General features: G+C 28.8%; 1 protein-coding gene and 3 long non-coding RNA genes across 12 annotated transcripts in view; all 4 read left to right on the forward strand.

Annotated features, from left to right (window-relative positions):
- Nucleotides 1-14,440, forward strand: part of Ten-m (teneurin transmembrane protein Ten-m) — a 683,381-nt gene that overhangs the window by 261,365 nt on the left and 407,576 nt on the right. The gene's annotated exons all lie outside the window — the stretch shown is intronic.
- On the forward strand, nt 676-2,266 carry LOC145970748 (uncharacterized). The gene is made up of 3 exons (XR_014438588.1): nt 676-856; nt 1,209-1,521; nt 1,725-2,266. It is a non-coding gene; the product is annotated as an uncharacterized LOC145970748 (long non-coding RNA).
- Nucleotides 3,994-5,605, forward strand: LOC145970585 (uncharacterized). Its single transcript, XR_014438546.1, has 3 exons — nt 3,994-4,158; nt 4,522-4,837; nt 5,037-5,605. It is a non-coding gene; the product is annotated as an uncharacterized LOC145970585 (long non-coding RNA).
- Nucleotides 7,371-8,794, forward strand: LOC145970583 (uncharacterized). Its single transcript, XR_014438545.1, has 3 exons — nt 7,371-7,531; nt 7,873-8,260; nt 8,385-8,794. It is a non-coding gene; the product is annotated as an uncharacterized LOC145970583 (long non-coding RNA).

Consider the following 14,440-nt stretch of genomic DNA (forward strand, 5'->3'; position numbering starts at 1 on the left):
TCCAAAAAATTTTAAAACAATAACTTATTTGTTAGAACAATTATTCTAGCTATTAATTAAGTGGACATACATAAAGCTTGCTTGCTTACAAAAAATCTGATAATTAATTTATTAAATATAGTAACAAAATATTTCTTTTAAATGTTATATAATATTATAACATAATCCGCGTTTGTTTCCAATTCAATGATTTGTGCATTGACTGTAATAAAAATAATATGTATTTGATGCAATTTGATAAGTAAGAAATTTATTAAATAAATAAGATAATATATCTCTTTAACATAGGGTTATTCTGGTACACAGAAAAATATATTATACTCCTCGATTAATGTATCTCGCACTTTTCCTTTCTTATCGATGTGGTAATTTATGCAACCTATTTGGATAGAAGTAATTGTTGCTAATTCACAGATACAGATTCACAGACAGATCTATCTTGCAAAGATTAGTAATTTTTAATATTCATACTTATTGTAATATTTATGGTTATTTAATTTCTGTTTCTGTAATTTTTTCGTACAAACAATGAGATTACCAGCTGTGAATAAGCAACTAATCGTAAAATAGTTAGGCACATTTAAATTGTGTATCAATATTTACATTTATACAAAGAAATTTTTTCATGACCTTTCTCTGTTTCCTTTATTAACTTCTATGTTTTTCGTTGAAATTATTCTTCGTTTGAATTTAGTCATATACAGTCTCTGATACGAAACGAATATTATGGATTCCTATGTATGGCCGTATTTTACAAAATTCCTTGCAGGTGCAACGTGTAATTTTTGTAATGAATATTATTCTCTTCCGAAAAGCAATTCCAATATAAGAACTCACATACGATGGAATGATAGAGGTATTTATAACATTATTAACCGTTTCAGTGTCAAGCGGCACGATCGCGCTTCTTCTGTTCAGTGCTTAAAAGTGCCAGCGCATCAATTTGTAAATTCACAGTAATTGCATGTTCGGTTTTTGTCGATGCGTGTCTTACTGTTACCGTTTGGTCATGGGCAAATTAAGACAAAATTGAAGCAATATAACACTGCAAGTGAACATTTTTTTAATATTATAAACAAGGCTGGCCGCTTAGCTATTTTCCACTCAGAATTAGAAGACAAGCGCTATCGCGCCGCTTGGAATTTTTCGATCGAGTTTCTACAAAAGTTTATGGCATTCAAACGGCACTTAAAAATTTACCAAAATAGGAGAAAGCGAATACTCCTTTTCTGCAATACAAGACGATAAAGTACAAAGTGATAATTGTGATCAAAAATATAATTATGCTTACACCGTTGAAATCCTTATGAAAACACATTTAAAAAATGAACATAGAATTGATGAAAATATAGCGAGAGAACATAAAAACTGGATAGAAAATAGTAATGATGTTATACTAAATCGGGGATGTACAATATCGTGCCGACATTGCGATCAAGTTTTTTCAAGGAATTATTTCTCTTTAATGAAACATTTGATCACTCATAAAGTCGAAGTACCTTTGGAATTTAAATAAACGGGGTAAGAGAGAAACGGCGATAAATGGAATATTATTATTTTATCTCTTTTCAATTAACTTATTTACATACATTTTTGTGTACATAATGAATAAAATTATATATAATAAGTAAAATCATCAAATTAAAGATATTTAATATATTTTTATCACAAAGATCATAAATATAAAGCTCAAACAAATTAACAAACAGTTTTTTACGTTCTAGGCAAAATGCTATAGACATTCCTACAAGCAGATACAAATAACTAATACACAATTTTTATCGATTTGGAAATGAAAATGACTATATATCACTATATCTTGGAGATTCTGAGATAAACAGTTCTCAATCAACGGATTTTGATAACATTGCTGAATATGATGGCCCTACTGAACTCGAGAATATATTTAAAAGTAAGGAAATGGAAAAATTTTACGCTTTGATGAGTAATAATTTGTTTTTTGACGTAACATTAAGTAATATAACATGAAATTATAATTAAAATGTATCTACTGTTTTACAAATATATTGTTTATTTATTATGTATTTATCAAACATCGACAAAGATATATTTTCGGCAATTTTTCATACTATTAATATCTATTAAAAGTTTATTACATAATATTATATTTAACATTTCTCAGATACTATATATGTCATGATCTGTCATTGATTTTGAAAATAATTTTTTTAAAATATTCGGTACACATACATACATATGTACATACATATATAAATATATATACACATACATATACACATATATATGAGACATATTTTTTTCATACTATTTGTATAGAAAAATTTATTACATAATATTGTATATAACAGATATTACATATGTCATGATTTTTACCTCTGTCATTAATTTTGAAAGTAATTTTTTAAAAGTAATCAATTATGTATCAAAAATAACTATTTATAATTAAAAATTTAGTTTATTTTCTTACAAATTATTTTAAACCTTAATCTCATTATTTTAAGCTAAATCTCTTAATTGTTATGTATTATAAAACGAAAGAATAATGAAGGAGATGAGAAGAAAAAAGTAATTTTATAATTTCTTGTAATTTTTTTACGCCGAAAACAATCTTAGCTATCAAATATTCTATTATGTAATAATTTTTCAAAAAATTTAGATTAAAGATGAACAAAATTATTTTAATGTAATTTTCTATTTCATAGCAATATATAATGTGATAAGAATAAAATGTTATTTATTGTTCAAAATTAAGTATAGTTTTAAAACTTCTTGCTTCTAAAAAAAGTTTGTTGTAAAAATCAAAATTAATAAAATTTTTATGATCAACTATTTATCATTCTATAGGTTTATTGCACTAAAGAAAAATTATAATCAATTGTTTATCCTATGATTCTATTATTTATATTCATTACATCAAATTTGAAATTAATTTCAAATTCAATAAGCTTATAAATATTTCTATATAATTCAATCTCGATCAATTTTTGCATCCCACCCTGCATCTCACACAATGAGCTCCCCACAGTTGCTGCCTATTGTTAGATATTGTACGCTGCAAAATTGAGAAAGTCTTAAAAAATAAGCAATTGAAACGTATTCAATTTGCCTTTCCATAAGATGTTTGGAAAGAAATTTTAGAGTAATGTATCTAATCATTCTTTTAAAAATCGACGAATAAACTTATTTTAATGGATATAGAGAGATAAGTGAATCATCAAAAAATGAATCTTTTTTGAGTTCCTAAGGTATTTACTTTTAAATAAGTAAATTATCATAAATTATAATTATTTTAGTACAATAATAAAAAAGATGTAAAAAAAACAATGATAAAATATTTAATCCAAAAAATTTTAAAACAATAACTTACTTGTTAGAACAATTATTCTAGCTATTAATTAAGTGGACATACATAAAGCTTGCTTGCTTACAAAAGATCTGATAATAAATTTATTAAATATATTAACAAAATATTTCTTTTTAATATTATATAATATTATAACATAAGCCGCATTTGTTTCCAATTCAATGATTTGTGCATTGACTGTAATGAAAGTAACATGTATTTGATGCATTTTGATAAGTAAGAAATTTATTAAATAAATAATATATCTCTTTAACATAGGGTTATTCTGGTACACAGAAGAATATATTATACTCCTCGATTAATGTTTCTCGCACTTATCCTTTCTTATCAAAGTAGTAATTTATACCCATTTTGATAGAAGTAATTGTTGCTAATTCGTCGATACAGATTCACAGACAGATCTATAATTTTTAATATTCACATTTATTTTAATATATATGATCATTTAATTTCACTTTCTGTAATTTTTTCCTACAAACAATGAGATTACCAGCAGTGAATAAACAACTAATCGTAAAGTTAGTTAAGCACATTTAAATTGTGTATCAATATTTACATTTATACAAAGACATTTTTTCCCGACCTTTCTCTGTTTCCTTTATTAACTTCTATGTTTATCGTTGAAATTATTCTTCGTTTGAATTTAGTCATATACAGTCTCTGATACAAAACGAATATTATGGGTTCCTCCTATGTATGGCCGTATTTTACAAAAATAGTTCCAGGTGCAACGTGCAATTTTTGTAATAAGTATTATTCTCTTCAACAAAACTATTCCAGTATAAAAAGTCACATAAGAAGGAAACATATAGGTAATTTATGCTATATTTATAACATTATTAACCGTTTCAGAATCAAGCGGCGCGATTACGCTTCTTCTGTTCAGTGCTTAAATGTGCCAGCGCATCAATTTGTAAATTCACAGTAATTGCATGTTCGGTCTTCGTCGATGCGTGTCTTTACTGTTACCGTTTGGTCATAAGCAAATTAAGACAAAATTGAAGCAACTCTGCAAGTGTACATTTTTTAATATTATAAACAAGGCTGACCGCTTAGCTTTTTTCGACTCAGAATTAGAAAACAAACGCTTTCGCGCCGCTTGACATTTTTCGATCGAGTTTCTACAAAAGTTCGTGACACTCAAATGGCACTTAAACAAAATATTTCCAAAATAGGAGAAAGCGAACGTACCTTTACTGTAACACAAGACGATAAAGTAGAATGTGATACTTGTCATAAAATATATAATATACATTACACCATAAAAGCCATTATGAAATTACATTTAATAAGTAAACATGGAATTAATAAATATACAGCGACAGAACATCAATACTGGATAGAAAATAGTAATGATGTTATATTAAATGAGGATAGTACAATAACGTGCCGACATTGCGGTCAAGTTTTTCCAAAGAATTATGTCTGTTTAATGAAACATTTGGTCACTCATGATCAAGTCGATGTACCTTTGGAATTCCAATAAACAGGGTAAGAGAGAAACGGCGATAAATCGAATATTATTTTATCTCTTTTCGTTAACTTATTCATATATATTTTTGTATACCTAATGAATAAAATTATATATAATAAGTAAAATCATCAAATTCAAGATATTTAATATATCTTTATCACAAAGATTATGAATATTAACATCAAACAGGTTAACAAACAGTTTTTTACGTTCTAGGCAAAGTTCTATAGACATTCCTAAAACCAGCTACAAATAACTAATACGCAATTTTTATCAATTTGGCAATGAAAATGACTATATATCACTACATCTTGGAGATTCTGAGTTAAACTGCTCTCAGTCAACGGATTTTGATAACATTGCTGAATATGATGGCCCTACTGAACTCGAAAATATATTTAAGGAAATGGAAAAATTTTACGCTTTGATGAGTAATAATTTGCTTTTTGACGTAACATTAAGTAATATAACATGAAATTATAATTACAATACATCTACAGTTTTACAAATATATTGTTTATTTATTAAGAATTTATCAAACATCGACAAAGATATATTTGCGGTTATTTTTCATAGTATTAATATCTATAGTATTAATATCATTTAGTAGTCATAGTATGTATTAATATCATAGTATTAGTATCTATTAAAAAATTTATTACATAATATTATATTTAACATCTCCCAGATATTACATATGTCATGATCTGTTATTGATTTCGAAAATAACTTTTTAAAAGTATTCGGTACACATACATACATATGTACATACATATATACATATATATGAGACATATTTTTTTCATACTATTTGTATAGAAAAATTTACTACATAATATTGTATATAACAGATATTACATATGTCATGATTTCTACATCTATCATTGATTTTGAAAGTAATTTTTTAAAAGACATCAATTATGTATTAAAAATAAGTATTTGTAATTAAAATTTTAGTTTATTTTCTTAGAAATCATTTTAATATTTAATCTCATTATTTTAAGCTGTATGTCTTAATTGTTATGTATTATAAAACGAAAGAATAATGAAGAAGATGAGAAGAAAAGAGTAATTTTATAATTTCTTGTAATTTTTTTACGCCGGAAACAATCTTATCTCTCAAATATTATGTTATGTAATAATTTTTTAAAAAATTTTGTTTAAAGATGAAAAAAATTATTTTAATGTAATTTTCTATGTCATAACAATATATGATGTGATAAGAACGAAATGTTATTTATTGTTCAAAATTAAATATTTTAAAACTTCTTGCTTCTAAAGAATGTTTATTGTAAAAATCAAAATTAATAAAAATTTTTATGATAAACTATTTTTTATTTTATATGTTTATTACACTATAAAAAAATTATAATCAATTATTTATGCCATGATTCCTCTATTTATATTCGTTATATCAATTTTGAATTAAATTTCAAATTCAATATGCTTATAAAAATTTCAATATAATTCAATCTCGATATATTTCAATCTCGATAAATTTTTGCATCCCACCCTGCATCTCACGCAATAAACTCTCCACAGTTGCTTCCTATTGTTAGATATTGTACGCTGAAAAATCGAAAAAGTCTTAAAAAAGAAGCAATTGAAACCTATTTAATATGCCTCTCGATAAGATGTTTGGAAGGAAATTTTAAAGTAATGTATCTAATCATTCTTTTAAAAATCGAGGAATAAACTTATTTTAATGGATATAGAGAGATAAGTGAATCTTCAAAAAATGAATATTTTTTATGTTCCTAAGGTATTTACTTTTAAATAAATAAATTATCGTAAATTATAATTATTTTACTACAAAAATGAAATCATGTAAAAAAAACAATGATAAAATTTTCAATCCAAAAAATTTTAAAACAATAACTTATTTGTTAGAACAATTATTCTAGCTATTAATTAAGTGGACATACATAAAGCTTGCTTGCTTACAAAAAATCTGATAATTAATTTATTAAATATAGTAACAAGATATTTCTTTTAAATGTTATATAATATTATAACATAAGCCGCGTTTGTTTCCAATTCAATGATTTGTGCATTGACTGTAATAAAACTAATATGTATTTGATGCAATTTGATAAGTAAGAAATTTATTAAATAAATAAGATAATATATCTCTTTAACATAGGGTTATTCTGGTACACAGAAAAATATATTATACTCCTCGATTAATGTATCTCGCACTTTTCCTTTCTTATCGATGTGGTAATTTATGCCTATTTTGATAGAAGTAATTGTTGCTAATTCACAGATACAGATTCACAGACAGATCTATCTTGCAAAGATTAGTAATTTTTAATATTCACACTTATTTTAATATTTATGATTATTTAATTTCTCTTTCTGTAATTTTTTCCTACAAACAATGAGATTACCAGCAGTGAATATGCAACTAATCGTAAAATTAGTTAGGCAGATTTAAATTTTGTATTTCAATATTTACATTTATACAAAGACATTTTCTCACGACCTTTCTCTGTTTCTTTTATTAGCTTCTATGTTTTTAGTTGAAATTATTCTTCGTTTGAATTTAGTCATATACAGTCTCTGATACAAAACGAATATTATGGCTTGCTATGCATGGCCGTATTTTACAAAAAACATTACAGGAGCAACTTGCAATTTTTGTAATAAGTATTATTCTCTTCAGAAATCCAATTCCAATATAATACGTCACATAAAAAGGAAACATAAAGGTATTTATAACATTATTATCCGTTTCAGTGTCAATCGGCGCGATCGCGCTTCTTCTGTTCAGGACTTAAAAGTGCCAGCGCATCAATTTGTAAATTCACAGTAATTGCACGTTCGATTTTTGTCGAAGCGTGTCTTTACTGTTACCGTTTGGTCATAGGTAAATTAAGACGAAATTGAAGTAATATAACACTGTGCAAGTGTACATTTTTTTAATATTATAAACAAGGCTGGCCGTTTAGCTTTTTTCCACTCAGAATTAGACAAGCGCTATCGCGCCGCTTGGCATGTTTCTACAAAAGTGCGTGGCACTCAAACGGCATTTAAAAAATTTCCAAAATAGGAGAAAGTCAATGCTCCTTTTCTGCAATACAAGACGATAAAGTACAATGTAATAGTTGTCATAAAATATATAATATATCTTACTACGTTACAATCGATATGAAAATACATTTAAGAATTGAACATGGAATTGATGAATATACAGCGACAGAACGTCAAAACTGGATAGAAAATAGTAATGATGTTATATTAAATCAGGATAGTACAATAACGTGCCGACATTGCAATCAAGTTTTTCCAAAGAATTATGTCTGTTTAATGAAACATTTGATCACTCATAAAGTCGATGTACCTTTGGAATTCAAATAAACGAGATAAGAGCGAAACGGCGATAAATCGAATATTATTATTTTATCTCTTTTCGTTCACCTATTCATATATATTTTTGTGTACGTAATGAATAAAATTATATATAATAAGTAAAATCATCAAATTCAAGATATTTAATATATCTATATCACAAAAATTATGAATATTAAGAAACAGGTTAACAAACAGTTTTTTACGTTCTAGGCAAAGTGCTATAGACATTCTTAAAATCAGCTACAAATAACTAATACGCAATTTTTATCAATTTGGCAATGAAAACGACTATATATCACTACATCTTGGAGAATCTGAGTTAAACAGCTCTCAGTCAACGGATTTTGATAACATTGCTGAATATGATGGCCCTACTGAACTCGAAAATATATTTAAGGAAATGGAAAAATTTTACGCTTTGATGAATAATAATTTGCTTTTTGACGTAACATTATGTAATATAACATGAAATTATAATTACAATACATCTACAGTTTTACAAATATATTGTTTATTTATTATGTATTTATCAAACATCGACAAAGATATATTTTCGGCTATTTTTCATACTATTAATATCTATTCAAATATTTATTACATAATTTTATATTTATCATCTCTCAGATATTACATATGGTCTGTTATTGATTTCGAAAATAATTTTTTAAAAGTATTCGATACTCATACATACATATGTACATACATACATATATATATATATATATATATATATATATACACATACATATACACATATATGTGAGACATATTATTTTCATACTATTTGTATAGAAAAATTTATTACATAATATTGTATATAACGGATATTACATATGTCATGATTTTTACATCCGTCATTGATTTTGAAAATAATTTTTTAAAAGTAATCAATTATGTATCAAAAATAATTCTATATAATTAAAATTTTAATTTATTTTCTTACAAATTATTTTAAACCTTAATCTCATTATTTTAAGCTAAATCTCTTAATTGTTATGTATTATAAAACGAAAGAATAATGAAGAAGATGAGGAGTAAAAGTAATTTTATAATTTCTTGTATTTTTTTTATGCCGGAAACAATCTTAGCTCTCAAATATTCTATTATGTAATAATTTTTCAAAATATTTAGATTAAAGATGAAAAAAATTATTTTAATGTAATTTTCTGTCATAGCAATATAATAATGTGATGAGAATAAAATGTTATTTATTGTACAAAATTAAATATTTTAAAACTTCGTGCTTCTAAAAAATGTTTGTTGTAAAAATCAAAATTAATAAAATCTTTATGATAAACTATTTATTATTCTATAGGTTTATTACACTATAGAAAAATTATAATCAATTATTTATCCTATGATTCCTCTATTTATATTCGTTACATCAATTTTGAATTAAATTTCAAATTCAATAAGCTTATAGAAATTTCTATATAATTCAATCTCGATAAATTTTTGCATCCCACTCTGCATCTCTCGCAATAAGCTCTACACAGTTGCATCCTATTGTTAGATATTGTACGCTGAAAAATCGAGAAAGTCTTAAAAAAGAAGCAATTGAAACGTATTTAATATGCCTTTAGAAAAGATGTTTGGAAAGAAATTTTAGAGTAATGTATCTAATCATTCTTTTAAAAATCGACGAATAAACTTATTTTAATGGATATGGACAGATAAGTGAATCATCAAAAAATGAATCTTTTTTGAGTTCCTAAGGTATTTACTTTTAAATAAGTAAATTATCATAAATTATAATTATTTTAGTACAATAATAAAAAAGATGTAAAAAAAACAATAATAAAATTTTCAATGCAAAAAATTTTAAAACAATAACTTATTTGTTAGAACAATTATTCTAGCTATTAATTAAGTGGACATACATAAATCTTGCTTGCTTACAAAAGCTCTGATAATTAATTTATTAAATTAAATATAGTAAAAAATATTTTTTTTTAATATTATATAATATTATAACATAAGCCGCGTTTGTTTCCATTTCAATGATTTGTGCATTGACTGTAATAAAAGTAATATGTATTTGATGCAATTTGATAAGTAAGAAATTTATTCAGTAAATAAGATAATATATCTCTTTAACATAGGGTTATTCTAGTACGCAGAAAAATATGTTATACTCCTCGATTAATGTATCTCGCACTTTTCCTTTCTTATCGATGTGATAATTTATGCAACCTATTTTGATAGAAGTAATTGTTGCTAATTCACAGATACAGATTCACAGACAGATCTATCTTGCAAAGATTAGTAATTTTTAATATTCACACTTATTTTAATATTTATGATTATTTAATTTCTCTTTCTATAATTTTTTCCTACAAACAATGAGACCAGCAGTGAATAAGCAACTAATCGTAGAATAGTTAGGCAGATTTAAATTGTGTATCAATATTTACATTTGTACAAAGACATTTTCTCACGACCTTTCTCTGTTTCCTTTATTAGCTTCTATGTTTTTCGTTGAAATTATTCTTCGTTTGAATTTAGTCATATACAGTCTCTGATACGAAACGAATATTATGGATTCCTATGTATGGCCGTATTTTACAAAATTCGTTGCAGGTGCAACGTGCAATTTTTGTAATGAATATTATTCTATTCCGAAAAGCAATTCCAATATAAGAAGTCACATAAAAAGGAAACATGAAAATATTTATAACATTATTATCCGTTTCAGTGTCAAGCGGCGCGATCACGCTTCTTCTGTCCAGTGCTTAAGAAAATATTATATTTCTCGTATCTGCTAAAAAATTGGTGTTATATATAATTTAATCAACATATGTACTTTTATCATACTATCATATAGGTATATTATATATCAATATGCTATAAAATATATATATGTTACCATACTTCATATATACTTATTATATAAATTTAGTCTTGCTAATTAATTTACTTATCAGAGTAAACTAACTATTAGAGCTTTTCCAAGACGCTCAAAATTGTGGATTCGTTGCTCGTTTATATGCTAAATCACAGCTTGTATTAAGAGTTCTTAAAATTTAAAAACTTTTCTTATAATTTTTTTTTGTTAATTACATAATCTGAATAGCAGTAACAGTACATGCTATTTTTTTATAACGTGCTATTACGGTATATGTTTGTATATTTTTAAATTTGTTTTATTTGCATCTCTATTTTACTTTTTCATCTCTTCATCTTTTTTGTGATTTTTACTACATTTCTTTATTTTTACTATGTTTTTACTATATTTCAGCGAGAATATCGGTGTTAGGAAACAATTTCCCAATCTCATTTTTTGCTCGCTATTAAAAAAGTTCTTTTATCAAAAAGTTTAAAAACAATATCACCAAAATTGAGATGTAAGCTTATAGAGATTACAGTATCCAATAAATATCTGCGATCATAAATTTATGTCAGTTTTGATACATTTTCTCTGCCCTAAATAAAAACTGTGCAAGCTAGAAAAACGCATACATAGCATAATCATAAAGCGGATACGGATCAACCTTTAAACGGAATACAAATTGCATAATTTGTATAAAGAAAAAGATTGTGTCCCATTTTGGAGATATACATAAAATTGTGCTGGAAGCTACGAAGATAATATTTTTCACTTGCACGAGTATGTGTTTGCGTCATTTGAAAATTATTCCGCAAATTGTTCGAGAGTCTAGCGGTTCGCGAGATAAGGAAAATCACATTCTACGCGAAGCGCAAAGAAGATCAAGTGCAAAAAAATGCAAGATTAAACGCAGGTTATATGCTGAGTTGTAATAATTAATCAATCTTCTGGAAAAGCGCTTAGAGTACCCATTCTGTATTAACACAGCTGACACTCCTTCATTATCGTTTTATACGCGAGAAGAGCTTATCAACGGAGAACAATCGAACACGCGATCCGCCAACAAAGTGGCTGCGGACCACCCGCTGTTGTGTTTTGCATTTCTTTCATACATAGACTTCAAAATACACCATTAAAAAACATATCAGCTCTCGCTTTTTCAGCGTGTTAAAAACGTGTCGGTTCAGACATGGTGTGAAATCGCTCATGACCCGTTTGGAAACTAAAATGAATTTGACACGCCTTGCTTATCGAAAGTTTTTGTAGAGCGCTAGCGAGATACATAGATAAAGGTTGAAACGCGCAGCAGTTTAGTTGAAATATATGCACATTTCGCTGTAAAGATACTAGGAATTATATAACTTTGCTTAATTCACTCGCACAATGTATTTTCACAATGTGGAATTTAATGTATGCGGAGCGTGCAAGTGGGTCAATTTGATTACCGATCAATTAGTCACGTAGGGAGGATAGTCAAGAGTATCGAATAGTTAGGTCCATTATGCAAGTGAACCCCGGCAGCCGTGTGAACCGACTCTCTCCCTTCCCGCCCATCGCACCGCCGAGAAGTCCGTCAGTGTTAGGTCAGGATGTAATAGACGGGCCAGTATGCAAATTGGTCGACCCTAGATAGTGTACGGGGAGGGTTAATACTTAGCGAGACGAGAATGACGGGTAGTAAAACGATCGCATTTAACCTGACCGGACCGACTTGACAATCAGCCCCGAACGTTCCAAAGGCGTCCGATATTAAATCCAACGTGTATATTACACGGTGTAAAACCACAAAGCAACACAACCCCCAATCAGACACGTTAGCTTTTCGAAGGGGTCGCGCAAGATTACCGTGTCGTCGGCAATTATCATAATTGCAGTAATCGCACAACAAAAAGGAAGACGCCAGTCTGACTAAATGAAAGTTGTTTCTGATAATCTTGGTTGAAAGGGTAACATGCTGGAAGTAGTAACCCCCGGGGAAGCTCACGTTGAGTCAGATCTGGGCAAGAATAAGCGAACAATTGAGGATTGAAGCTAAACACTAGACAATTTCGACAATTGGCAAACATCTTGACGCATGTTTACTTTGTATCGAATCATATATCGTCAACTGCTTTTACTCATAAATAAAAATCATTCTCTCTAACAGTATATTTTTTCGTTTGTTTCAGGTACGTTAGCCGATATGTTAATTGGATGCACGTTCGGTGAGTGATAAATAAACACGATGATGGAGCATCTCTTTAATCTACGGTTATATGGCTAAACCGTTTACGAAGAGGCGACTCACTGTTTTCCGTTAACCGAGGAACGGAAAGAAGAAAGAATCGCGTTCCGTAGATAAATTCGACGGGCCGAGTTAGCGACCAAACGACCATGTAGTACTTCGATATCCTTGGGAACTCGTTACACGAGGGGGACGAAAGGGATAAAGAACTCTCGGCTCGTAAATTACACTTCAGGAACCATTGCTCCGCGAGCCGAGCGATCCTCGCTCGTTCTTCTTTCGACGGATCGATAGAATAGGAAAGCGGGGAGGGAGAGAGAGAGACAGAAACAGTTTTCGCGTCTTATTGTTCGTAATTAGAAGGAGAAGAGAAGAGCTCCCCTTTTAATCGTGACCTCGTTGATAACGTCCACCGGGAGCGTTCGGCAATTTTTATAAGCGCGCTTATATGTATCGTTACGGATCCATCGATAACGAGAATCCGGATTTATGAAACAACGAAAAAACAACGTCATCAATCACCGCCGTCCTTCTTCCGCCCGCCACCGTGTTGCCCCGTCGCCGTGTTACGCGAAACAACTAATGAAAAATGACCTACCGGCAATTATGATGGCCGGCGAGCTGGACAAAGAACGATAGAGAGGAAGGATTGATTGAACGAGGCTAGAGGGATATCGCGAATCGCGAGGTCAGAACCCGAGGGATTGCAGAGTGACGCGAGCTAATCTGTGCGCTTTTATATTTTCGATACTCGATTTTTAAACGTTCCCTCTTTCGCTCATCTATCTGCGGAGTTTATAAAGCTCAATTTTATATATTTTCAATATTCCAAATTATATATCAATATTCCACTATAAATGCGACAACACATTTGTACGTATGTATGTGCATTAATCGTGAAAGAACGATGACGATCACGTGGCATGCAAAGTTATCCATTTTACGGGTGGTTAACGTGATTATACGCACAATGCGGCTTTTCATCCCCCTCTCGTCCACCCGCCAATTCCAGTCACTCCCACACCCGCGCCTCCTACCCGGTCGACCCTTTAGCATAGACACAGGAACCGACTATCCCGAGGGACAGATGGACGATTCGCCACCGGTCGCTGACCAGTCAGCGTTTCCCACCAACGCTCCATTTTCCACTTGGATATCGCCTAATAATTTCGGGGATTTTCATCCTAATCCTTTAATGTCCTTATTCACGGGCAA

Source organism: Camponotus vicinus, unplaced genomic scaffold (genome assembly GCF_025532165.1).
Source record: "Camponotus vicinus isolate PSW18456_S1 unplaced genomic scaffold, iyCamVici1.0 SCAF_4, whole genome shotgun sequence".
In the NCBI taxonomy this organism is placed as follows: Eukaryota; Metazoa; Arthropoda; class Insecta; order Hymenoptera; family Formicidae; genus Camponotus; species Camponotus vicinus.